The sequence below is a fragment of the Gnatocerus cornutus genome, unplaced genomic scaffold (assembly GCF_029298725.1).
Source record: "Gnatocerus cornutus isolate USDA-ARS CGAHR unplaced genomic scaffold, icGnaCorn1.1 ctg00000023.1, whole genome shotgun sequence".
Lineage (NCBI taxonomy): Eukaryota > Metazoa > Arthropoda > Insecta > Coleoptera > Tenebrionidae > Gnatocerus > Gnatocerus cornutus.
The window spans coordinates 3,122,369-3,146,640 of NW_028275375.1; the positions used below are offsets into that span (position 1 = coordinate 3,122,369).

Genomic DNA, 24,272 nt, shown 5'->3' on the forward strand with positions numbered 1-24,272 from the left:
TACTTTTTTGTATTTTTATTTGGTTTAATTTGTAGAAAAAAAACCTTTTGGTAACCACCCGATTGTCTTTGATCGGCCATAATTTAGTTATTTGTTGTCGGATCTGAATTTCAATCCCAGATTTAGAATCTGCGGAAAATTCTGCATAAGTTCACTCCAAAAATAAGCGAGATTTATTATAGTTTTATTCCCGAATTTTCGCGAAAAACTGCAACTTTCGACTTTTGGAAAATCTAAAAACTATTTTTTATGTAAAAAATAGCGAGAAAAACGATGGCGCAAACCGCATCTTAATATCTGTACTAGTTTCCGAGATATTAAAGACGAATTGTTTCAAACCTTCAAAAATTTAGCCCTTTGGCAACAACCCAAAAATTTAAACGGTCATAACTCAGTTATGTGTTGACGAAAATTAAAAATTCTCAAAGCTTTGAATTCAGCGTGACATTTTGCGTAAAGTGAGGCAAAATTTGTTTAATTCGCTTAACAAATAAACGAGGCATTGGCCAAAAACTGTTTTGAAGAGGTTATTTTGAGGTGATTTTCAATCACTGCTTTCAAGGTGAAAACGACGTGTAATACCTTTATGTTATACAGCAATCGAAAGAGGAGCTTAAGATCTATCAACTGACTAAATTTGAGAGTGATCAGACAAATAGTTTATGAGTTATGGCCAAAAATCAAAAAAATGAAAATTTTTTATCGTTTGCGTTGGAATTTTTTTTCGCGAAAAATCGACTATCGAATTTTGGGCTTTTGAGAACATTTTCTAACGTAAAATGAGCCGAGAAAAAGAATGGTTCAAACCGCATTTCAATATCTCTAATAGTTTCCGAGATATTTAACTTTAAAAATTAGGAAAAATTAGGAAAAATGAATATCAATTACCCGAAACTTTGATCGGCGATAACTCAATTACTTCTTGTTAGATCTGAATTTCAATCCCAGATTTGGAATCTGCGCAAAATTCTGCGTAAAACGAGGTATAAAAACGCAAATTTACTTTACTTTAATTTACTTGTACATTAGAAAACTTAATTGATTACTCAATCCGACATAAAAATTCTAATCTGTTGGAATAAAATTGACTTCGGATTCAAAATTTTCTGTTTTAGAAAAAAGTTTTAGTGTCAGAACATTATGAATATATGTAGAATATAGAATACAGAACATTATGAAATGATAACGTAAAATGATTTGAGTAAAAATTTTTTCTTTGATAAAATCGTTCGTTGAGAGGAATAATTATTTTCACTTCTAATTCTAGATAAGCAAACAAAAGGGCACCGTTTTTTTTTAAGTTTTGCTACCCACGAGTTTCAAGGTGACGAACGCCTTTTATCAATACTTTCTGTTTTATAACTCGCTTTATGGGTATTTTAAACCACCTAAATAAATCAGTTTGTTTTTCATACCAGCAGAACTTTTCGTGGAAATTGGAAAAAAACGCACACAATCTTAATCTTCAATCTATAAATCTTGTCAAGTTAATCCACATTAATCAAACCTTTGTTCTGATTAGATGATTTGTGAACTTTGATTTGAAAAAAATTAATCCAAATTTAATCCAAATAAGTAACAACGAGTGCCCAGATTTACATTGTTTTAGTTTTTCACAAATGCAATGTCGACAAGGTTAATCGAAAAGAAAACCCCCGAAAAGCCGCGTGGCTAATTTTTCACTCAATCATTCATCAATCAAGATACGTACTAATCTCTAAAACGGATTAGCAATTGTATGGCAAACCCGTGATTTTTCTATATAATATTGAGTCTAATGACATAGTAAATCATTCATCAAGTGAAAATGAAGGTAGTTACTCTGATAAGTGTTGTTCTGCTCGGAATTCTAGCCATCGCTAGATCAGGTGAGAGTCAAATTTTCCTATTTTTTTTTCTATTTTGACTGTTTGAAGATCCCGTGGGAGAATGTCCAGCATCGGATGGAGCATATCCAGTGTTGCTCCCTTCAGAAGATTGTACCAGTTTTTACATTTGTTCTCATGGAGTACCAAACAACATCCCATGTCCCGATGGGTTGCTCTTTAACGTCAAAAACAACGTTTGCGACTGGCCGGATAGAGTTGACTGTGACAATGAACCCCCTGAAGAATGTCTAGCTGATTAGAAACTGTAAATGTATACATTGAAACCAATTACACCTTCATTAAAAATTACGAACATTCATTTTTGTTACTCGAAACTCATCTTTGAGATGGAACGTCACGTCTTTGATTAAAAAGACGGATGTGGATTTGATAATGTCGAGTAGTTGACGTTGACAAATTGAGGTATTTTATTACGAATTTCACTTGCGTGCGTTTATACACCTACGTTCGAGGAAAAGTGTTCAGATCTCGATTAAAAAAATATTGATTTTTTTATATGGTTTTGATACTACAGACAGCGAGATCAGTTTAATTTTTATGTGATTAGATGATACGTCAAAAAATTGACAAACGTCGGTGAGTGACGGATCTATAACTCACTAGATAACTGTTTTACAATTTATTTGATCACTCTGTATATCGACCGAATTAGATTTGGAAAAATAAGAATATAATTTTACTTTCCGCAAATTTAAACGCTTCTAATTCGATTATTTATTGACGGATTAAAAAAGTTCAAACAGTTTTAAATTCTGCGTGAAATTCTGCGTCAAATGAGTACCAATCTGTTGAATTATTGATCTGATTAGCTGGCACGTCAACAAATTGGCAAACGTCTATTACCAACTATATAAAAGTTTCACAATTTATTTGATCACTCTGTACAATATTTAAGGATTTGAGGTTTCCGTACCAAAAATCGTTTTAATGCGACTCTTCAATAGCTGTAAAATCAGTTTTGCTCACAAATAATTCAAATAATTGGGGCACCCCGTATAATATTACGTTTAATATTTATTTTAATTTTTTATCTGCTTGCGAAAATAGTAAATTTGTTGATGTTTATAATTTACGAAATAATAATCAATTAATTTAAACGCCCAAAGAAAAATGAATTGAAAAGATACTTAGATTTTTTGTAAAATACTTGAGAATTTTAGAAACCGAAGAGGAAAAAATGGTTTGTTTTGTCTAGATCTACCACCAGTTTAGTTTAATTAATGTACCTGTTTATTTGTCTTACACCCTGTATATTCTAAAAATTTAGAAAAACTGCAATTTCCACAAGGATTAAAAGTGAAACGCCTCTAGAAAACGAGTGGTGAAGTAATGTACATTTAAAAATTGCTTCTTTTTCTATTCTCTGGTCCTGTAGCAGGCAACCAACAAAACAACAAATAAATTTCTGTTTTCGGAGTTGTAAGATTTACCGCAACAACAAAATTATAAACAATTTCAGTTCATACATCTAATTTAAAGCGGAAATAAATTAAGAAAAAAAATTGGAACAGGTTCGTTCTTTGCTTTACCACTTTTACTTTATCTTCACGTCTTTTTACTGTATCTTCAAGACCCAGAAATATTAACTGTTAAAAAAAATTTCTTTCACTTAGTACATCACGTTCACTTTTATTTTTACCATAAAACTCTATAATATCTATGAAAAAACTCATGAATATCTAAAAAAATGGTTTAAAAAACTTTGAGTCTTATTTTCATAGAATTCAAGTGCTGAAACACATACAATTCAATCAGCATGTGTTATACACTATACTTTTTCGACGGCCACACTTGCAATGAACTAATTGATCAAAATCTAATGTTTAATTAATATTTTATCATCCTTTTGATTAAAAGTGGAAAGAATGCAGTCAAAATAATTATGAGAGTTGTTAATCGATGTCCGCGCGCGCCCGTTTGTCTGTAGTCGTGTTAGTTCTGTTAAATTTTACACACGGCTCGCTCACCTAATTATTTTTCTGCTTCATCAATAAAATATATTAAAATCCATACGTTTGTCAAATTTTATAAAGTTTCTTTGACCATTTTAGAAAATATTAGACTTTTTGAAGCTTAAATTTTAGAAGTCGACGAAAATTCAACTTTGAACGTCAATATCTCGAAAAGTAAAGTTCATAGGATCAAATTAGAGACGGCTCTGTACTCGTTGAACATTTTTTTACAAAATGGCGTCTTCCCTTCCCAAATCCGACATCAATTTCGCAAATCTAAAACGATTTAGACCCCACCGAGGCTTTTTTTATCACATTTACTTTAGACTTTTTTTAGAACTTTATCTCAAAAAATGTTGAAATTTTTGGCGCGGAATCAATAAAATAACTCAACATCAATGCGTTTGCCAAATTTCATAAAGTTTCTTTGACTATTTTAGAAAATATTAGACTTTTTTTAAACTCTGAAATTTCGAAGCTTAAATTTTAAAAGTCGACGAAAACTCAACTTTGAACGTCAATATCTCAAAAAGTAAAAATTGTACGATCACAGCAGAGACGGTCCTGTATTCAGTGAACAATTTTCTACAAACTGACGTCACTTTTTTCTTATACGACATTAATTTCGCGAATCTAAAACGATTTAGAGCCAATTGGGACAATTTTTTCTTACTTTTATTTCGATTTTTTTTGTCATAATTTCGAAATTATTTTAGCTTCAAGTGCGTAAAAGTGATAAAATGAGAGTGTAAAAGTATGTTATTTTGACAAAAATTTATTAACGATTTATCGACATTTGTTAGATTTCACGCCGATCTGCGCCAATTTCTCAAATTCCAACCGTTGAATCTGAGGAAAAAAAGAATTTTGATTATTAAATTCGCATCCTAAAACAGTGCGGAAATTCTGTCAAGTAAACTGTCAATTTTAAAATAACAGAACTGTCACTTGAAGTATTTATCGTTAAATTTTGTGTTTTCTGAGATTGTAAAAAAAATCTTGTGTCCAACTCGTGGAGAAGAGATATTTTTGAAAATTTTCTGCATCGAAATCAGAGAAGACCGATTTGTTTTCTACTTTTCTAGTAAACATTTTTATTGACTAGTGTAACAATTAAGGAGTTTTCCGGAAGAAAAATTGATTATTTTTGACAATTTCATAAAAATATAAAAATATTGAGAATTGAATGAAGTCAAATTTTAGAATGAATTTTTAACCTCAAACTCAAATTTAAAACTTCTTTTAATTTTGGTGGAATTATTGCCTCTTGTGCTAATTTTCCTTCTGCTAATCCCGGACTTTAGTGAAATAATTACGAAGCTTCAAACATTTTTTGCAACAACCATAAAAGCTTTCTCATGCTACCTACACTGAAATCCATTACAGCCTCAATAAAAATGATGAAGTCACAGCCCAACAATGTTTGATTTGTTCTTGAGCCATTCAATGCAAATCCGCGTCGAAAAGCAAATAAATCCGAACGGAATTTTTGTCATTTCCGTTCCTGACCCACACATTTATTCGCAACCGACATAAATCTAAATTTCATGATTACCTGCAGGATGTAATTATTTAACGTCTAAACCCAATTAAAATGTGAAGTTACAAATGAGGATCATTGGTTTTGTTGGTTGCATAAGTAAAGATCCGGTTGCACAATTGGGCAATTATGACATCATTGATTGAACTAAACGCATTATTGGAATTTTATGATTAATAATCATGGGAACTGTATTGGTCGGATGCTTGTACTAATTACAACTAATTGTCCTCGTTGGAGAAACTTCCTTTTAAAGAAGTGGAAAACGGTCGCTGTGATAAAATATGCAAGTTTATGTTTATTGAAATGATGAGATTATCAACAAATAGGAAGTTCACCGCAAGTTTATGTTTTAATTAAAATTTTTCTCTTAGTTATGAAACTCGTTTTAAATATTTAATAAATGTCATACAATGATTAACGGGCACAAAATCCACCGCAGGAATGTGTCAAGTCTCTGTTATTCTCCAATAAAAAAATACAATAAATTACGCATTTGCACACAAAGTGTCTATAAATCAAGGATAATTTTTTATAATGATATTATTAAACATGGCAACATTCGGAAAACTGTATTTCAGACTTATGCGTTTTTACGTCCCGGAGCACAAATCCCAGATGTTCGCTCCAGAAAAGCAATAAAACAGATTTTCGGCCCGATGTGGGTGGAACACAACGGAACTCGATATTTACAATAACAATAAATTAAACTGGATATGAATTCGCGCCCACAGATCCTAAACTAATTAACACCAAACGTTTCAATCAAACGTCTTGGCCTTCACCTCAAACTGACCTGCACAATTTCGGAATTAGGGCAGTGCCGAGAAAGCTAATTTTTCGGATTTAAGACTTCGAGGTCGTGACACCTAACAGAGCATCATAAAAATGCAAATTTATCTCCGCCCCAGGCAGTGCATTTTGGGCGACAGAGCAATTTTTCCAGTCATAAATTATCAGTTTTTTCTTTTTCTGCTCGATTTCAGACAAGCGCATGTCGTCATAAATCTTTTAAATGAATTCAGTTTTACTATTAATTAACCATATCAATAAATTAATAATTATAGTGACGGTGGTGATAAATCATGTGTGGGTTTTTTACGGGTTTGAACGCGGGGACCGACACGTGTTTGATCTGTACTTGTTAACAGTGTCAAAAGAAGCTTGCTACCGCTAGATCGCAGAAGAAGAGTCAATCGCTTTTTAGAATCCACTACAAATTATTTCCACAATGTTGTTCCATTACGTGTGTGTTGACATAAAAGGTGCTGTGTTGTTAGAATGGCGCAATAGGATTAGACGAGCTGCACGCAAAATGATGCAAAAGTGTTTCGAATTTTCGAAAAAATTACTAATTGTGGAGAAGCGACTTTCACCTCGCTTGCGAAATCCAATCTTTATCTTCAAGAAATTTGACTCGACGCTTTTCCAGACATTTAACTGAAACAATACCGCTGAAACCGCGAAAGAGCACGTTGCAGCAATTCGTACTTCTTATAGTAACACCGCAGGAATTCAAATCAACTCAATTAGTGTTAATTTAGATTAAGTTTACGTGCTACTGATTTATCTCAATTAAAATCAATTTTCCGAAGCTTTACTTAAGTAATCAGCGAAAAACGAAGAAATGTGAGGTGGTAATTTAATAGCAGCAGGAAAAACGCGGCAGTAAATTTAGTTAGAGGGCAGACTGACTGGGAGAAAAATAAAGAAACTGTTCACACATTCCATGAAAATGTATAATTGTCTGGAAGTAACTGCGGACCGACATTCAGGCATAATTATTCCATTTACGCGATTAACAGATGTAAATATGATCTGACCTGTGTATTTATGTCAGTAAGTACCAATTAACTACATAGTTCGCAAATTATCGCAGGAATATCTATAAATTTATCCCGTTTCTTTTCTGAACATGTTCACAGTCTCGGCCTTCAAAAAGATTTAATAAATGTACCTACGCTTACACAGGAAAATTCTGCAATAGTAATGACAATCATTAATAAAAGATCTGTGGAACTCGTTCCTGCAAAATAAGACAATAAAATTTTAACTTTTCCCGATCATTGCACGAAATGCGAAGGCCGTGTGAAAAATTTACGATTTTTGTTGAAAATGAGTGAGACATGCAATTTCAGTCAGTAATGAAAGGTTAATTTTTAAGCAGATTTTTTCTGCTTAGCCTTGAAACGACTGCTTTTTTAGAGAAGACCTGATTGACAAGCGGGGATTTTTAAAAAGACGTGAAAAAAACGCTTTCATTATTTATTCTTTTCAAGAAGTGAAAATACGCGTAGATTGAAGCTTTTGGCGTTCTTTCCGCTCTATATTTCCAAAACAATACGATTGACTCTAAGAAAGAGAAACGTGATTTTTCAAAGCAGATCGCAGATAACCGGCAGGAAAACGCTTCAGATTTTCCTGCATTTGGGGTTTTTTGCCCAACTGAAATTAGTAGTATTAGATGTTCTACGCTGTCGAAACAGCCTTCAAAGTGGGGAGAGCTTTCATTGAACGCTCTTTCAGTCATCCATGGTTCACCCACCAGTCTTTGACCGACTGTTGTGGCGAGTGTACCAGAGATTTTTGAACTTTGCAGCGCTCTGACATGTGGATTTATTTATAAGAGTGCATTTTCATCACCAAATTCTCGGTGAGTCTCCCATCTAATTTACATTCAAAACAAACACAAGAAAAAATTTGTCTGCTTGAGTTTGACGTGGTGTTATGAAAAATCCTTTCACTGTCATTGTTTTGAAATAATTACGTATTAGTAATAGCGTTCCTCAATTTTTCTCCAAGCGGAAACGGAAGTCTATTATTACCTCTTATTCTTGGCGCATCTCGCCTAACGCAGCATTGAAATCACCGCTTAAATCGCATCCTATTAATAACCAGTCCCTGATTTATCGCTCACTGTAAGATGATAGCTTATAATAATGTCAATTTAATGACATGGCTGTTTAAAAGATTGTCAAAATCAATATTTGGCGCGCTTCTTCAATGTCGCCGTTAAAGTTAAAGTAACAAGTGTATCCAAATACACCTGTCATGGTTATAACGTGGTGCAACTGTCACATCCGGTACCACAGTAGTACTCATTGTCCCCTCTACCGTACAATATTGAGAAATTATTCCAGTGTGTGTTCGTTATTTCATTCTACTTCCCAGAATGCAAATTGCGGAGGTTTACTGTGGAGGAAGTCAGTTCTTCATCGAAGATTTTACCGTTTCCGCTAATTGACCGAAAAACGTAACTATTGGAAACTGGGAAAGAACGAATTGGTTAATTAAAACTCAAAAAGAAACAAAGCTAAGATTTTGTCAGAAGCGAATTATTACCTTCTGATTTATCTTTGTAATTATGTACTGCTTAATGGTATAATTTAATAATTTAATTGTCTACAACTACAATTTATTAATGTCTATATTTCATTGGGAATTATGCTTTGACCCAAGATGCGGTCTAATTTTCGGAAAAAATTCTTTACTGCTCCATTTACTGGATCTGTTCAATTTTAGTCTAATTTAGGGTTTAGGCTAAAATTATAATAAAGTTTCAAATTTGTTTTGGCCAAAATGATTAAAGGTGTCTATTTTAAATTTTATTTTTTTTGATCTACAGGGACGGACTTTATAAATTTTCATTATCAAGACAGTCAAATATTTTCAATAGGTACATTCATTTGGACCTGTATTTTTGGTAGTTTTGACACTAAAGCAATGAAATTTGAATAGTTTGCTATTTTTGATTTGTTGACTGTCTGTTTCAAATCTTCATTTTTTTTATTTACAGGGACGGATTTTAGAAATTTTTATTTTCATGACGAACAAAAATTTCCAATATTTTTTATTCGGACCTGTAATTTTCGTAGTTTTGATGCTAGGGGAATGAAATTTGGAGAGATTACGATTTTTGACTTGCTGACTGTCTGTTCCAAATTTTGTATTTTTGTATGTAGAGGGACGGATTTTAGAAATTTTCACTTTCAAGACGAGCCAAAAATGTCCAATATTTTACATTCGGACATGTAATTTTGGTTGTTTTGATGGTAGAGCCCCGAAATATGCATAGATTACTATTTTTGATATGTTGACTGTCTACCCAAAATTCCAAATTTTTTTCGGCTACATGGACGTATTTTAAAAATTTTTATTTTGAAGACGAGTCAAAAATTTTCAATATTTTTTATTCGGGCCTGAAATTTTCGTAGTTTCGATGCTAGGGGAATGAAATTTAGTGAGATGTCTATTTTTGATTTCTTGACTGTTTGCTCCAAATCTTAAATTTTTTAATCCACAGGGACGGTTTTTAGAAATTTTCACTTTTAAGACAAGCCAAAAATGTCCAATATTTTACATTTGCCCTTGTAATTTTGGTAGTTTTCATGGTAGAGCTCCGAAATATGGACAGGTTACTATTTTTGACAAGTTGACTGTCTGCTCCAAATTTCAAATTTTTTGAGCTACAGGGACGGATTTTACAAATTTTTATTTTCAAGAGGAACAAAAATTTCCAATATTTTTTATTCGGACCTGTAATTTTCGTAGTTTCGATGCTAGGGGAATGAAATTTGGAGAGATTACGATTTTTAACTTGTTGACTGTCTGTTCCAAATCTTGTATTTTTGAATCTACAGGGACGGATTTTAGAAATTTTCACTTTCAAGACGAGCCAAAAAGTCCAATATTTTACATTCGGACATGTAATTTTTGTTGTTTTGATGGTAGAGCCCCGAAATATGGATAGATTACTATTTTTGACATGTTGACTGTCTGCCCTAAATTTCAAATTTTTTTCGGCTACAGAGACGGATTTAAAAAAAAAATATTTTGACGACGAGTCAAAAATTTTCAATATTTTTTATTCGGACCTGAAATTTTCGTTGTTTCGATGCTAGGGGAATGAAATTTAGTGAGATTTCTATTTTTGATTTGTTGACTGTTTGTTCCAAATCTTAAATTTTTTAATCCACAGGGACGGTTTTTAGAAATTTTCACAAGTCAAAAAGTCCAATATTTTACATTTGCACTTGTAATTTTGGTAGTTTTCATGGTAGAGCTCCGAAATATGGACAGACTACCATTTTTGACATGTTGACTGTCTGCTCCAAATTTCAAATTTTTCTAGCTACAGGGACGGATTTTAGAATTTTTATTTAGAAGACGAGCCATAAATTTCCAATATTTAAATTGTTTTTTAAAAAATATATTTGGATCCCGACCAGATGGAGCAAAAAGTGTTTGTAATTCATAAAAAAAGGGAAATTTACATTGGGAATGTCTACCCATTTCACCAGTTTGAATTTTGGCAGAGAAAAATGTTCCTCCAAAGAAAGTTTAATTATCTACTTATCCAGTTCATAATGTGTCTCAATCTAGTTTGGTGGTTCCAAATTTGGTCAACTGGTCTAATTGCGTTGCCCATATATTTCCTTGCGGTACTTTCGCTTCTGAAAAACCGTCGCGTTTTTTCTCAAAGATTCCGCATATTTGTCTTGGCCTAGGTCTATGAAAGCGCGCAACAAGATTGTTAGAATGATAACACGATTCAATAACGTCCTTCAGGATAAATTCGCGGTGGTCTGTACAGTTCCTCGTCAGATCGTTCTAAATCTTCGCCTGAAAGGTCATTGTCGAGCACGAGTGTTGAAAGCACCTTGCGAAACCGTCGAAAACGTTAAACATTAAATATTTATGCAGTACCACGACCGGTGTTTTGAAAAAGCAAAAAAAAAGTGTCGGTTTTAGACCCGACAATGCGTTGCGTGCAAATGAGTGCTGATTTTTTCCTGTAAGTGAGTGCTTATTCCACATGGCTAATTAGTACCTTTTTACGGCTTAAAACGTGATTTTGATGCCTTGCGAGGATAACGAACGAGTCGTGAAGAGATTTCAGAAAGACTCTTCTTCCAACTTTACGAGCGTGTTTTATGGTATCGTAACTCCACGTTTCGATGTTTTATTGGCACTTTTTGGACAAAATAATAATCCGTTAGTTTATTTTATTGTGTCGTAAACGTCGCAGAAGTTTTATATCAACTTGCAGCGTCCAGAGATTAGCTCTCCATTATTAAAATGTTATCCTCTGAGATGACTCACGTGGAAAAAGAACATAACTGTACACGCCACCAGATGTGGATTTTTCAATTTTGCTTCATTTTTAAACTCACTTTCAATAGGAATACTCGGACGTTTCGCTGCGGTGACGACTCACTTTGTGAAGTGCTCGATCAACTGTTACTTGGGTCATTTTGGGATTTTTTTCGACCAACAGACGTTCTTGTTCCCAGTGAAGTGAACCATGACTTAAGTTTTCTGATTTAGCTACCGAGGATTCTCTTTTGTGTGGTTTTCAGAGGACAAATTGCGTCTCCAGTTTACATTGTACCGTTGTGCTTCCGCCACGCCACTTATGCGCGGAAATATGACTAATTTGGGGGGAAATTAAACATCAAAAGGCTCATGGAGGTAAAAATTCCACAAACCAATACGACCTGGAATTCTCGTGCCGAAACAAATATTAAAGAACGTGATGGTATTTTGCTGGCAGACATTGAAGCCGCAGCTCATAAATCTCCACTTAGAGGAATTACTTGGGAATTAATTAAACTCGGATAATTCCACGTGGGTTAAGTACCACCCACTGCAAATTCACGGGAATTACTGTAACTATTCTTTCCTAAATTAGCGATTTGTTTGGGTCACAAAACTGTAAAGCGTGAAATTTCCGCACGAAAATGGCATTGTTCTTAATCACCACACGTGGGCGATTTTGATAAATGAAAGTTGGGCCGTTTTTGGAGTAACTACTGTCAAACTTACAAATTTATTCGCATTTGGGACGAAATAAATTTGTGTCAAACAAATTGGGCGTTTCTGCGCTGTTCCTATATCATGGGTTTTATGGTCTTGATCGTGATACGGATTCTAAGTAGGTGTTTAAATAAAATAAATTATTAATAAATAATTAAGGTTGCGCGACAACTAATCATGCTCGAGCACCGGTCATTTCATTCCTACACTATAATTACGTTAAATGGACGTAATGGAATGTTAAATTACACGTCTAATTAGGTCACATGCAAGTGAAAATTCTAATTACGCAGAAAACGAAGCTGAGAAAGTTTTGGGATAAGCAGGAGTCAACGCTCTGCTGAAGAGAAGTAGCCATAACCATAACTGCTTATGACTTTTTGTACGGTTAATTAATTATACTGCAAGTCTATTGTTACGGCAATCACAACACGTTAAATTACCCACATATGTTTATTCTAATTTTGCAAGGCATGGAATTGTTATTTATGATAATTTTTTATCGTCGCATTTTGTCTTGTCTGCACGCATTTTGCTAGAAATGGACGAAATGTGGGCTTCGTATATGATTTTCTTGTTACGGATGAGTCATCTAAAGACCCAGATTGTACCACCAGGTATGGAAAGATTATTATTGGTATTAACTACGGCTAGTCGAAAGGTCGAGTTTTGAAATTCAGTTTCAGAACAATTGCAATTGAATACAGAATTTGTTTAAAAAAAAACAAATGTTTAAAACCGCCAATAATTATTATTAATTATAATTCTTGATAACCAAAAAAATGCAAAATTCTCGTATCTACGAGTATCTCGTACGATAGTCCAGAAATATTTTTAAGACAAGATTTGGCCAAAACGGTGTTTTTCTTTAAAGAGCTTTCAAAAGTAGGTAAGACTAGAATTCATACAAATAGAAACAAAAGCGACGGACTTCAAATAAGGTTAAATATTTTTAAAACCATTAGCATCATTTTAAAGAAACAAGAATTAAGTATAGCTGTTATTTTTTTCAGATTTTTATTTTGATCTTAAAATCTAAAGTCTAAAAACCCTAAAATCTGTGTTTTCGCTGTATGATTTTGCAATTTGGTAGAGTTAATACATGAGTTAAAAATATTAACTTCTCTAAATTTTATAGCTGTAGCACTAAAATTACCTAAATTACGAATTTTATTGGGTATTGCCGGAAATTTTTGCTTGGTCTTAAAAAAAAATTCTAAAATTTGTGTTTTTTGCTTTGCAATTTTGCAATTTGGTAGAGTCAATACATGACTGAAAAGTAGTAACTTCCCCAAATTTCATAGCTGTCGCATTAAAATTACCAAAATTACAAATTTTAGTAGGTATAAAATATCCAAAATTTTTGCTTCGTTTTCAAAATTAAAAATTTGTAAACTTGGTGTCTCTTGCTCTACAATTTTGAAACTTGGTAGAAATAATCAACGACTCAAAAGTAGTAATTTCCCGAAATTTCATAGTTGTGGCAGTAAAATTACTAAAATTACGAATTTTAGTGAAGGATATCGAAAATTTTTGCTTTGTTTTCGAAATAAAAATTTCTAAAATTGGTGTCTTTTGCTCTACAATTTTGAAACTTGGTAGAAATAATAAACGATTCAAATGTAGTAAATTCTCCAAATTTCATAGTTGTGGCACTGAAATTACCAAAACTACGAATTTTAGTGAAGGATATCAAAAATGTTTGCTTCCTTTTCAAAATATTTTTTTTTAAATTGGTGTTTTTTGCTCTACAATTTTCAAATTTTGTAGAGTTAATAAATGACTTGAAAATGGTAATTTCCCCAAATTTCATTGCTGTAGCACTAAAATTACCAGAATTACGAATTTTAGTGAACGATATTTCTGCTTCGCTCTAAAAACGAAAATTTCTAAAATCTGTGTCTTTTGCTCTACAATTGTAAAATTTAGTAGAGTTAATAAACGACTCAAAAATACTAATTTCCCTCAATTTCATAGTTGTAGCACTAAAATTACCAAAACTACAAATTTTAGTAAAAGATTTCGAAAATTTTTGCTTCCTGTTCAAAATAAACATTTCTAAAATTGGTGTCTTTTGCTCTTCAATTTTGAAACTTGCTAGAAATAATAAACAACTCAAATGTAGTAAATTCTCCACATTTCACAGTTGTGGCACAAAAATTACTAAAACTACGAATATTAGTGAAGGATATCGAAATTTCTTGCTTCTTTTTCAAAATAAAAATTTCTAAAATTGGTATCTTTTGTTCTACAATTTTTAAATTTAGTAGAGTTAATAAATGACTTAAAAATAGTAATTTCTCCAAATTTCATACCTGTAGCACTAAAGTTACCAGAATTACGAATTTTAGTGAACGATATGGAAAATTTCTGCTTTGCTCTAAAAACGAAAATTTCTAAAATCTATGTCTTTCGCTTTACAATTTTGCAATTTGTTACGAAAAGTCAATGATAGTAACTTTCCCAAATTTCATAGGTGTAGCATCAAAATTAGAAAATTTCCACCGAAGAGCATGAAGAAAATTCTTCTAATTTTTGTTTCATATTTTCTCCATTTTAATTTTTTTAACTTCTGGGCTCGCAAGGCGCAGTGTTGAAACGCAAATCCACGAGCAATAAATAATAACTAATAGAATTAGCAACAAAGTTAGTTGTGGTTACAACATTATACAACAAAACCCTAGTAAGTGTCGTTGCTTCTAAATTTACGACGTAATCAAGAAAGTCATAATAATATTAAATGTTTATAGCTTTGTTTTCGAGTAACCAAAACTCAGGATTATGGGCGTTTTTCATGCTCGATATCTTCGAAACTACAACAGATAAATTATAAGAAAAATACTAAGATAATTAATAAAGAATCCAAAGATAATTTAAAGACATTGTGGAGAAAATTTAGACGAATTCAAAAAAATCAAAAGAGAATCTACTGAATCTAGACAGTTCAAAACGAATTTGAAAATTTGGAAACTGGAGATCAAAACAAAAATTTTAAAAAACCAAAAACTATGTTAGAAAAAAATCGAAAAAAATCTAGAAATAAACATTTTCATTTTTATTCTTTAATATGATCAGACTGAAACCACTCTAGTATTCAAAAAATTATAATTTTGAAGAAATGTCTTCGCACTATAAAATTTTTGAAATGTTGCTAATTTTATGCATTTTTTGTGATTCTTCTTCTTCTTCAGATTCTACGCCCTCGGAGTTTTTGGCTATTTTTTTTTTCGCACATTAATGTCGAATTTATGAAAAACTGTATTCAATTCAAAGCGCTCATAAAGTGCCATTAAATTTGGCATTGATTTATGTAATTTCGCTCGCAAAAAAAAACCACTTCTTAACGATGTCGAATCCAAAATTGGTGTTTTCCTTCATAAACGTAATCGCCGTAAGTGTCGAATAAATAGGTCTGTAGAAACTGGCTTAAATCACAGCTAATCAAAGGAAATTATATGCGAAAGAACTTGTTTAAGTCATGCAAGTCGCGTGATAGCGACGTATTAATTAAAACGGTAATTAGCTGATATAATGCAGGTCTATATCATTATTAAGAAATTGCGTAAGTTGGTTTTACCTCCAAACAGATCTGCAAATTATCAACTGAAAGGAAACTGTGAGAACTTTTTTTCGAGCAAACGAAAAGATATCATCGATAATGCGATCCTCAGTCAAAGCTATAATCACAGTCAATGCGAAAAAGAAAAATTGAGTAATTCCAAGATGATTTATCTCGATAGATTGCAGACGTACGTGCGACATTTACTCCTTTAATTAGCGGTGCAGATTTATCACAATCCTGGAAAAAGCGCATCTCGGAAAACAATTACTCCGTAAAAGCAGCTGCTGGTCATCAACGCCTTCAGTCTGCAAATTAATACGGTATTATAACGTCGATGACGCTGTAAAGATAATCCTTGATTCATTTTTAATTAACTACCTCGAAAAAAAAGCTTCCGTTTTATCAGCAATCCAGTTTGGCGCGTTCGTTTTACTTTTCGTCACGGTTTTACTTTCCTGGGCAAAAAACGCGTGGATGACATCTGTTCTACCATTAAATACAATGTTGCAAATATGGAAAATGTAAACGAGACGACATCTGCAGGACGAGGAACGGTTTTCGGCCGAAAAATCACGATGATCGTTAAAATTATCGTAAGCTGTCTGATTTTAATAAACTTGCGCTCTTAGAGGTGGGTGAAGGTGCAAAACGATGTATAAATTCACGTTTCCTGAACTTTTATGATTATTCATTGCATGTAGTCTGGTTTTGCAATTGAACAATTCAAGACGCACTCGCTTACGTAACTGTTTTCTACCCACGCAATTAAATAAATTTACGTGCTACATAATAGCGATATTGGAATTCTGACTGAGCTATATGAAGAAAGATAGAATTTTAAATTGGAAACGCTTCGATATGTTAACACCGTTTTTCTAGTAACAATTATTCGGTTATTTGTTGCCGTACGGGGATTTTGAGCCCAGGTTTGGATTCTGCGTGAAATTCTGCGTAAAATGAGTACAAATAAGTTAAGTTTGGTTTGCTAATAAGCGAGATATCCATCGAATTAGAACACAACTCTCCTCAATCGTAAAGTAGCTAGCTAGGAATATGAATGAGTTATTTCATATCAAATCGACCACTTTTGACTCCGACCCTTTTTGATTTGGCTAAAAGTTTTTCATCTTTTTCTACCCTATGAAAAACAGTTCTCAGAATTTTTTCAAATTTTTGTTCTCAACCCAAAAGAAGCTTTAATTTTTCCAAAAAATGGCTTTTATATTTTTAAATAGCTATAACTTTTTCAAAAATTAACTTATTGAAACGTTTTTTTTTTCAAAATTTTTGTTTTAAAATGTACTTTTTGGAGATTAATACAAAAAAATTTAAGATAATAATTTTAATAAAATTTGTGTCTTTTTTGAGAAAAAAAACGTTATTTTCTCGAAGTTCGACATTTTTTATTTTTTATTTTATTTTTTCAAAAAAAACTTCAATTAATTCTGCGATCATTTCCGCATATCCCAAGTGAGCCAATTTTTTTTCTACTTTTTTTATTTATTATATATTTGGACTTTTTGGATTAGGTGGATTTATTTCTCAAAAATCTGAAAATTATTAGATCTGTGGCATAATCATTTTTGTCTAAAATGAACTTGTTCAAATCGGCTGACTGCTTCTGAAAATATTTGACCTTATTCGAAACCCATCATTTTTTCTTCATATTTATATGTAAAGACTAGAATTTTAAAAGCTCCTGAAATCATAATGAATATAGGCAAAAATTTGAAAAAATTGACTGCTGCAGTACAATCTATTTTATTTACATCGATCCTAGATTTTTTTAAATCGGTTGACTGATTTTAAAAATATTTGATCATTTTTGAAATCCATCACACTTTGTTCATATTCATATGCAGAACTTGAAAATTTTGAAAATTTTTTAAAGCACAACCAATGGAGGCAAAAATCTGAAAAAAATAGGAGCTGTAGCATAATCTTTTCTCTTCAATATAAAAGCCAGCTCGTTAAAATCGGTTGACTACTTTCGAAAATATTTCATCTTTTTCGAAATCAAATATTTTTTTCTTCATTTCTATATGTAAAGACTCAAACTTTGAAAGCTCCTGAAATCATAATAAATAAAAGCACAAATTTGAAAAAGATCACAGCTCTAATACATTTTTTTCTGTTCAAAAAGTTAATTATTGAAAAAGTTAATTTTTGAAAAAGTTATTTCAAATTATAAAAGCCATTTGTGGAAAAATTCATAATTTTTTTTAGATCGAAAACAAAAGTTTGAAAAAAATCTAAAAACTGTTTTTAATAGGATAGAGAAAAATGAAAAACTATAACTTTCAAAGCTAATCACAATCATAACAGATAAAGGCAAAAATCTGTACAAAATCACGGCTATAGGTCAATATTTTCTCTTTCAAATGAGACTAAATTTTTTAAAATCGACCAACTGGTTTTGAAAATATTTGGTCTTTTTCGATGTAGAAATTTAAAAGCTTAAAACACCACAACAGATCAAGACAAAAATAGGAAAAAAATCACAGCTGAAGTAAAATATTTTCTTTTGCTAAAATTAACGATATTACGGATCTACGATCTCAATTTTTAAAATTCTTTAGTTGAAATTGGAGGCTGAGAATTTACATCATAGTCTTCAAAATTGCTCCTTTTAGTGAAAAGTGGCTTCAACGTGATCATTGTAGTAAAATCAGAATAACGAATTGAAATTTCTGCCTTATTGTTGGTGGGACAATAGAAAAAATTCAAAAGAACATTTTCGCTTTGCATTTAAGTAATAATTGGAAATCCGTCCACTTATAAACCACGTTCCTCCAGCTCATTTCTTATCTTATTTATCTATCATTGCAAAATGTGAATAAAATTACTCAATCCACCATAAAAGCGAATTCTATGCGCCATAACAGAGGTTAAAGTGCCTCAATCTACGATCCCAAACATTTGAAAGAGGCATTAAGATATTTTACACTAATAGGAAGTTAAATAATGAAAACCAACATGATCATTAGGCCTCTAAATCGAGGTTTCACCTACTGGTAATTAATTCTGAAGACATTAAGTTTTATGAAATTAGAAAAGCAATAAAACTAGCTGTACATATTTCGTGTGTTATTTACAACAATAACAATGCGTCACGATTATAAAAGTGATAGTTCTTTTGTGCTTAGACGAACCCAAGATGGAAGAATTCGTTATGAGTCATACGCCATGACGGAAACTCTGTTCACATTACCATATAATGACAGTTTTTGACCTTTTTGAGCGACATTTTTTCTTGGGAAAATTTCAGCCTGACCCACAAAAGCCAGAAGAGAAATCGCACCCTTTTCAACAGGTGAAAACCGAACCTGTTACACTGCACCTGTTATCAGGGGTAAAAGCCATCGAAGCGCGTCCCTTCCTCAGTGTTCCACTTTGATGATCGCCAACTGTCGTAATAAAAAGATCGTTACGTTTTGTACACTTGCACAAAGCGGCGGGTTTCGTTTTTTTCCCTGAAAACTTTGATTACAACGTTTGCCTTGCAATTACAGAAAAAAATGTGCAAGTCGCCCTTGTAACCACCACTTAAATTTGTATTTTTCTGAGAATTAGGCAAGCGGTCATTACGTCAAACGAAGATGGATGAGAAATGACACAGAGACTCTGTCGCAGGAGGCGATTATTAAGCCACTTTTTGCCGGGGGCGGCAACGAGAGCGGTAATTTTGTAACTACAAGTCAGTTGGATTGATATTGTGTTCAAGATTTTTTTCACGTCTTTTGAGTGCTACTGTAGAAAGAATTCCTCGTGGCTCATAAAACACTTTTATCGACCAACTAAAATTCCAGCTGTCCCATCCTGGAAAGCTCTCGCCACGAATTTATGGTGTTGTACAAGACGAGGATGTCCGGACGACAAATAACGCAGTGGCGGAGGTAGAACAACTAAAAAGGTTTTTTTCTAAGTAACTAGGTTTTATGTTTCCGGTTCGAAAACACAATTAAAAATAAACGAGAGCACTCAGCGTCCGCCACTGCGTGCTAAGTACCTTTTTATTTATGAATGTCATAAATGGCACACATGTGAAACATTGTAATTGATTTATCAAGTCGATAATCTATAAATTATCTCAACGGTAGCGGTTAACAGTCCTGCAATTTAATGGGTCCGCTAATGCGACTATTTACTGTTTACAAGGACCCCATCGCCGCCCCCGCCTCTGTAATTGAATGTTTTTACTATCATTTATACGGTGATCGTGACGAACGAGATTTACGACGATTATTAAAAACCGCACCTGTGCATGAAATAGCGTACGTTTTAATAAAATCAATGCGTACGCCGCGGTCATATTATGTTGATATACTCATAAAATTTCCTTTCACTGACACTTCGGGTCACAAACTTACCGTTAACCAGTGGCGGAACGAAAAAAAACGAGAAAATAAGGGTAATGGGGTTTGAGTGAAGGCCGTATTTCAAAGCGTGGAGGTATTAGAGGAAGCTTTGCAATGATAACGAGTTAAAATGCATGCTCTAAATTTCAGAAATCTTCAGATTTGAACGATTAAGTGGAAATGTTAAAACGTAAAAATTTCATGAAATGTCGGGCTCAAGGAAGGGAATTCTTTGCATTTTTCGAATTTTTTCTTTTTGAGATCATAAAATTCTTCAAATCATTGATTTTCAAAAGAACAGATTTTATTATTATTTATCTTTGGATTGTGAACCTATATCTTTCACTTTCGTATTTTTTCGATTCTTCAGATTCTTTTTTCTGCTTTTGATATTTGGACTTTGTGGACTAAAAAAATAGGGCTGTAACATAATTTTTTCTTTCTAAAAAGAAGGTAAACTCGGTCAAATCGGCTGACTACTTTTGAAAATACTTAACCTTTTTTGAAATCAAACATTTTTTCTTCATATTTATATGTTAAGGCTCGAAGTTTGAAAGCTCCTGAAATCATAATAATTAAAATTCTAAAAATAATCACAGCTGTAGTACATTCTGTTTTCTTTAATTCGATGCGATTTTTTTTTAAATCGATCTGTTGGTTTTAAAAATATTTGATCTTTTTTGAAACGCAGCAAATTTTGTTCATATTCATATGTAGAAATTACAATTTTGAAAGCTTTTTTATATCACAACTAATGGAGGCAAAAATCTGAAAAAAATTAGAGCTAAAGCACAAACTTTTCTCTCTAAAATGAAAGTACGCTCGTTAAAATCGGCTGACTACTTTTGAAAATATTTTACCGTTTTTCGAAATCCATCATTTTTTCTTTATACAGGGTTCGGCAACACTTGTGTCCACCCCCAAAATCTTCTTTAATTTTAATGATAAAATTTTGAAAATTTGCATACGCTCACAGCTGACAATGCTCTAGGAGCTGACGCAAAAATTTGTTTTTATCACTGATAGTTTTGGCGTCGCTACGCCTTAAAAATGCAATTTTTAGTTAATTGTGAGGGTTTGTGATATCAACCTATAATTTAATTTTTTTTCAATATAAATGTGTTAAAAATATCTCAGTTGTCATTTTAGATTTAATGCAAATTGTCTTCAAAATTTGAAAACAAAATGCTGTTTTATCAAGTTAGTTTCCAATTTCATTACGTCAAAATTGGGAACAACGTTTACACCCATCTGTCAACATCTTGTGTCACAAATGACATCTATCCTTTGGTTCGCTTTGAATTGTAACAAAAGTTCTACTTGGTAAAATTGTCGCTTTGTCGATGTTAATTAATGATTTCGGGTGTCCATAAAGTGCAACATGCTCGTGTTAAACAAAATTAACCTTTATAAATGAAAATGAAGTGACTTGTGAAAACGTGTAAACGTTGTTTGCCGCTGCGCTGTCATAATTTTGAAAACTAACTTGATAAAACAGCGTTTTTTTCGCAAATTTTAAACACAATTTGCAGTAGATTTAAAATAAAAACTCAGATATTTGTATCACAGTTATGTTGAAAAAAAATTGAATTCGCGAATATTTCCACAAAAACTAAAAAATCGTTAAAAATTATACTTCTAGGCGTCGCGACGCCAACCAAACCGTGATAAAAAAACAAATTTTTGCGTCAGCTTCTAGAGCTTTGTCAACTATAAGCGTATGCAAAGTTTCCAAATTTTATCTTTGAAATTAAAGGCGTTTTTAGGGGTGGACACAAGTGTTGCCGGACCCTGTATTTATATGTAAAGGCTCGGTTTTTCAAAGCTCTTGAAATCATAATGAATAAAGACAAAAATCTGAAAAATATCACAGTAGTAGCAGTAGTAGTAACTTTTTCTCTTCAAAATGAACCTAAACTTGTTAAAATGAGTTCCTGTTCATATTCATATGTAGACATTAAAATTAAGAAAACTCTTGAAAACACAACAAATAGAGGCAAAATATGAAAAAAATCACAGCTACAATCTCTCCTCTCCAAAATGAAGCTAAATGCTATAAAATCCGCTGAGTAATTTTTAAAATATTTATATTTTTCTAAATTTAGCACATTTTGTTCATTTATCTGACCACAACAGTGCACGCAAAAATCTAAAATTTAAAATCGTTGAAGCGTCTTAAAAATATTTGATTTTTATTTCAAATTTCCTTTTTTTCTGGTTGTACTTCTTTTGATTTTTTCCGATTTCTAGAGGGTAAAATTTTGAAAATTTATGTAACCACAACAGGTTTCAAAGCGCACATTCCCATCAGGTTTTTAAGTCATTAAGCTGAATTTAATTAAAAGGCTCCTCTTACTCTGAAGAGGCAAAACTCATCCCGAGCAATAAAACCAAAATTTGCAAATTGGCCACTGCTTGTTAGTTTCCATTAACGATTTGTTAGTGACATAAATCTTCATTAGTTCCTCAGACAAAAGAGCGGAAGAGCGTCTTCATTAAGTTGTTAAAAGTATGTGCATCATCTCTTGCCAATTATCCGACTCAACATTTGGAACACTACAATGGTCATTTAATGGCTCAATTTTAATTAAAATAGACAGATCTAAATCGAGCCCTGTAAGGATCGCTGTCACTGTATATAGCATTAAGAGCCCATTTGCAATTTAGTAAACGATCAATTAATTAAAAATAAGTGCAAGGTTGTTTCTAAATGAACAGTTTATTCAAAAAAGTAGGTCTCGATTGGCAATGGTAGCACTTTATTGCTACCAAAATTGACCATAATGAAATGTCACCGTTGATAGTAGCGGAGGTTTTAGTATGGGACATCTGTTTTATGCAAATTCCGAGAATTCAAACAATGCGCATAAATTAAAACAAATTAAAAGTACAAACACATCGTGAGGTTCCTTCTTGTCTCACCGTAAACTTCAAATCTATTTGTATAAAACACGACGATATTTTATTTTATGGCTATTTTTATTAAAACGAACGCCATTAATTTATAGTCATCGATTTTTCAACGTCTAATTTATTCCGGCAATGTCGTAAGACACGTATGGGAATAACTATGTCAAGTTCAAATTCTGTTGTAGCTAGTTTTTAACTGTATTCAATGACATCAAAGAACGGGATTTTGCAAAAATCAATCTCGATTTCGTCAACAAGCGAGTTTCTTTTTGATAGGCTTAAAATCGGACGCAGCGATGCACAGTGTTTGATTACAACGGAAAAAGGGCATTAGATAAAGGACGGAAACATGGAAATGCTGGTGGCCAGTTCTCACAATCTTCTTCGCGATTGTAAAAGGGGTCGGTTTTTGCCACTATTTATTAAATAGTTATTTACGTTCGAGCAACTGTAAGTAGGCGTTTACGTCGCCCCAGCAAATGCCCCCTGAGCCTGCGATTTAGGCGGTATTTGCTAGAGAGACATTAATCTGACAATTTTTTGACAACGCCACTTTCAATTTTCGAATCTTTTCATATTTTTAAAGATTTTGGTTCTTTTCACACTTCGTTCGCCACTCAGGCTGCAAAATCTTCATTGTTGCTACAAAGTTCGAAAAAATTTAAATATTTTTTAAATTAACCAGCCGATTTTAAAGAATTTAGCATCATTTTAAAGCAAAAGGATTGTTCTGTAGCTGTGATTTTTTTCAGATTTTTAAACCAATTCTTTGCGGTTTCACGAGCTTTTAAAATTCGATCTTTTCCATCTTATAACCATTAAGTGCCAAATTTCGAAAAAATGAAATATTTTTTAAATTAGTCAGCCGATTTTAAAGAATTTAGCATTATTTTAAAGAAAAAGAATTGTGCTATAGCTGTGATTTTTATCAGATTTTTAAACCAATTCTTTGCGATTTCAGGATCACTCGAAATTCTATTTTTTCCATCTAAATATAAGTAAAAAGTGCCAAATTTCGAAAAAAGTGAAATATTCTCAAAATTAGTCAGCCGATTTTAAAGAATTTAGCATCATTTTAAAGAAAAAGAATTATGCTATAGCTGTGATTTTTATCAGATTTTTAAACCATTTCTTTGCGATTTCAGGAGCACTCGAAATTCTATTTTTTCCATCTAAATATAAGTAAAAAGTGCCAAATTTCGAAAAAAGCGAAATATTCTCAAAATTAGTCAGCCGATTTTAAAG

General features: G+C 32.5%; 1 protein-coding gene across 2 annotated transcripts in view; it reads left to right on the forward strand.

Moving 5' to 3' along the window:
• The first annotated feature begins 7,896 nt into the window (after positions 1-7,896).
• Positions 7,897-24,272, forward strand: part of LOC148166399 (ras association domain-containing protein 9-like) — a 43,585-nt gene continuing 27,209 nt past the window's right edge. For both annotated transcript variants that reach the window (XM_088049082.1, XM_088049083.1), the window contains exon 1: positions 7,897-8,034. The gene's annotated coding sequence lies outside the window, so the exon portion shown is untranslated. The remainder of the gene's footprint in view (positions 8,035-24,272) is intronic.